We start from the raw sequence: 3,560 nt of genomic DNA on the forward strand, positions 1-3,560 counted from the left end.
TGACTGAATTTGAAATGTGCCAGAAATTTGCTTTAGTGCCAGAGATTTCTTTTGACCTAAGATGGAATATCGGAGAAGGCAATGGCAACCCACTCCAGTACTCTTGCCTGGAAAATTCCATGGATGGAGGAGCCTGGCAGGCTGCAGTCCATGGGGTCGCTAAGAGTCAGGCACGACTAAGCGACTTCACTTTCACTTTTCACTTTCATGCATTGGAGAAGGAAATGGGAACCCACTCCAGTGTCCTTGCCTGGAGAATCCCAGGAACGGGGGAGCCTGTTGGGCTGCCGTCTATGGGGTCGCACAGAGTTGGACACGACTGAAGCGACTTAGCAGCAGCAGCAGCAGCAAGATGGAATATAAAGCTTATTGTGGCACCAATCTCTTTGTTTTGAGAAGATTACTTCGGTAAATTGTCTTATTCATGTGGATATAAATTAAGAATATAGGTTAAATATTGCTGCTTAACGACTCTCCAAACTTGCAACAATAATGCTAATTTGTTGCATTTGTCTTGACATTTTTGAGGGCGAGGAATGTAAGAGCAGCTGGGCTGGGTGCTCTGGTTTGGAGTCTTTCATGAGTTTGCAGTTAAGATATTGGCCAGAGCTGTCTTCAGAACCCATGACTTGGGCTGGAATATCCACTTGCAGGGTGTTTCACTCATATGGCCAGCACGTAAGCTAATTCTGACTGTTGGCAGGAGACCTGAGTTCTTCACCACTTGAATATTTCCATAGGCTGCTTTGATATCCCCAAGGCAGGGTAGCTGGTTTCCCCAGAGTGAGTAATGCAAGAGAACACCAGGAGGAAGTGGCCGTGTTTTTTTGTTTTTGTTTTGACATAGCCTTAAAAGTCACACACTGTCACTTCCAAGTGTATTCTCTTGGTTACACTGACCAATGCTGATATGTTGTGGGAGGAGCCACACAAAGACTTGAATCATAGGGTAAGAAAATCATAAGGGAGTCATCTTAGAGACTGACTGCCAATTAAATAGTACTGTTGTGTGTGCGTGCGTGTGTGTGTGTGTGTGTGTTTTGGCTGCACTAGGTCTTAGTTGTGGGATCTTCATTGCAGCATGTGGGATCTAGTTCCCTGACCAGAAATCTAACCCAGGCCCCCTGTATTGGGAGCACACAGTCTTAGCCACCGGACCACCAGGGGAGTCCCTGTTTAATGTTCTTAAAAGCTCTTTTTTTTTTTTTTTTTTTTAAACTGTGCGGTAATCCAAATGCAAATGTATCAGACTAAAATAAGGGATGAAAGTGAAAGTTGCTCAGTTGTGTCCCGACTCTTTGCGACCCCGTGGACTGTAGCCCCCTAGGCTCCTCTGTCTAGGGACTTCCCACACAAGAATACTGGAGTGGTTGCCATTTCCTTCTCCAGGGGATCTTTCTGACCCAGGGACTGAACCTGGGTCTCCCGCATTGCAGGCAGACTGTTTACCGTCTGAGCCACCAGGGAAGCCAAAATAAGGGATAGTTTGTTTAATAATAATGTTCTAAAAATCTGACTTGACTGGGGATCTGCATGCAACTCTCTGTAGAGATTAATTTGATTTTAAGTGACTTTTCTGTCTCCTTTGCTGGAGAATCCACAAGAGGAAGTGAGGACCACTCAAAGGTAGGGTAAAACTTCGTGTTCTTTTCAGCTGAAATCTTAGTAACTCAAGGTTCCTGTAACTCACCCTCCTGGCAAAGTTCCCCACAGACATTTCTGTGCTTATCCCAGAGGGGCCTGGCATCCATGTGCCCACAGGTCAACTGGCCAGGAACATCCTAGGACATTGCTTTGAGCTTCCTTTTCCCTACCATCTTCAGACAGGAATCCCTATCTGCGTCTCTACTTTGGAATTCTAATCCCAGGGCAGAGAGAAAACAACCCTTTCCTCAACTTTCTGGTCCCAGTGCCTTTCCAGGGCCCTGAATGGAGCTGCACTGCCTGTGCCTGGGCCAGCACAAAGTTTTTCAGGAAAAGAGGCCCCTTTTGCCTCTGAGTAACTCTCCACCAAGAACAGAAAAAAAGACAAGCATTTTTGGTTTTCGGGACTCTCATTTTGAATGTAACTGACTTACCTTTCACCTTAACTTATATTTACAGGCTGCTACTTTCTCCCATATATTTACATAGTCTGCTGGTTTCTCCCCATCCTGCCAAATGTCTTTCAAAACAATCAGCTGTCAGAGCTAACAAAATCTGTCAACACATGATGTGTGGCCTAGCACAGGGTTGTGATAAAAACTGATTTTGAGCATTAAAAATTCAAGCTGTCCTCTTCTGTTTAAGCATTAAACAAGTGCTAATCGTCTGCCCTAAGGTTGGTTGACTTTTGCCAGATCCTTGGCATGTTAAGCACTCTTATGATACCCCACACATGGCATCATTTACAACGGTCTCTTGCATACTGTCTAGATATTTTACGTGGAAGTGTTTAACAAGCTGAGCCACGTGGCTTGGCTCCATCCATCAAGTCTCCTGAGCCAGAGCCCTGGGAATCCCTTGTTGGCTATTTCTCTGTTATGGTACACATTGCACATGTCTCTTGGGGATTCTGGCTCCTAAGCCTCTTCCACATCTATCACTTCCTCCTTTATTTCTACTGCCAATGACTTGGTTCAGGCCCTCATTAAGACTTGCATGGATCACTCCAGTCATATGCAAACTGGCCTCTTTCTGTTTTAATTCACCCTCCTCACTTCTGCTCCTGGAATAATCTTTCTAACAGTGAATGAAATCACATATTTCTCCTACCTAATGTCCCTCCATGAGTCTCCCCAAGGGTACTGGATCAAATTCAAGTTGTAGGTCAGCCCACAGATTTTTGCCTTCCTCTCCGACCTTATTGGGAGAAGGCAACAGCACCCCACTCCAGTACTCTTGCCTGGAAAATCCCACGGACGGAGGAGTCTGGTGGGCTGCAGTCTATGCGGTTGCACAGAGTCGGACACAACTGAAGCGACTTAGCAGCAGCAGCAGCAGCCAACCTTATTTCCCCATCCTTTCTTCTGTGCTTGTTTTCAGCTATGTAATTTGCAGTTATCTCAAACTGATACCATTAATGTCCTAAACTTTTGCAAATGTTATTCCTTCTACCTATGTGCATATCCTACTGGTTTTCAAGATCTAGATCAGGTGTCATTTCCTGTTAGACACCTTTTTATTCTGGGTTAGATGCACCTTGCATGTTCCACAGTATCTTCTAACATGTCTCTCTCCATGAGAGGTAAAGCAGGCACCGTACTTTAAGCGATGGGCTCTGGAGCTGGAGTACACGGCTTTAACCACGGTTCTTTTATTACTAGTTGTGTGACCTCTGGCATGTTTCTTAGCCTTTTTTTATGCCACGGTTCCCCTGATGGTAAATGATATTAGTACTCTTCTCAAGTGGTGGTCTTGGGCTTTATATTGAGTTGATACATATGGAGTACCTAGAATAATGTCTAGCTCAGAGCCTAGACTCTCTGTATGTCAGCTGTTCACAATAATTTCTTTTCAGTTTGTTGTTCCAAAAAGTTCTATGCTTTTATTTTTATTTTTTATTTATTTTTTTAAATTTT

The sequence above is a fragment of the Bos indicus x Bos taurus genome, chromosome 20 (genome assembly GCF_003369695.1).
Source record: "Bos indicus x Bos taurus breed Angus x Brahman F1 hybrid chromosome 20, Bos_hybrid_MaternalHap_v2.0, whole genome shotgun sequence".
Taxonomy (NCBI): Eukaryota; Metazoa; Chordata; class Mammalia; order Artiodactyla; family Bovidae; genus Bos; species Bos indicus x Bos taurus.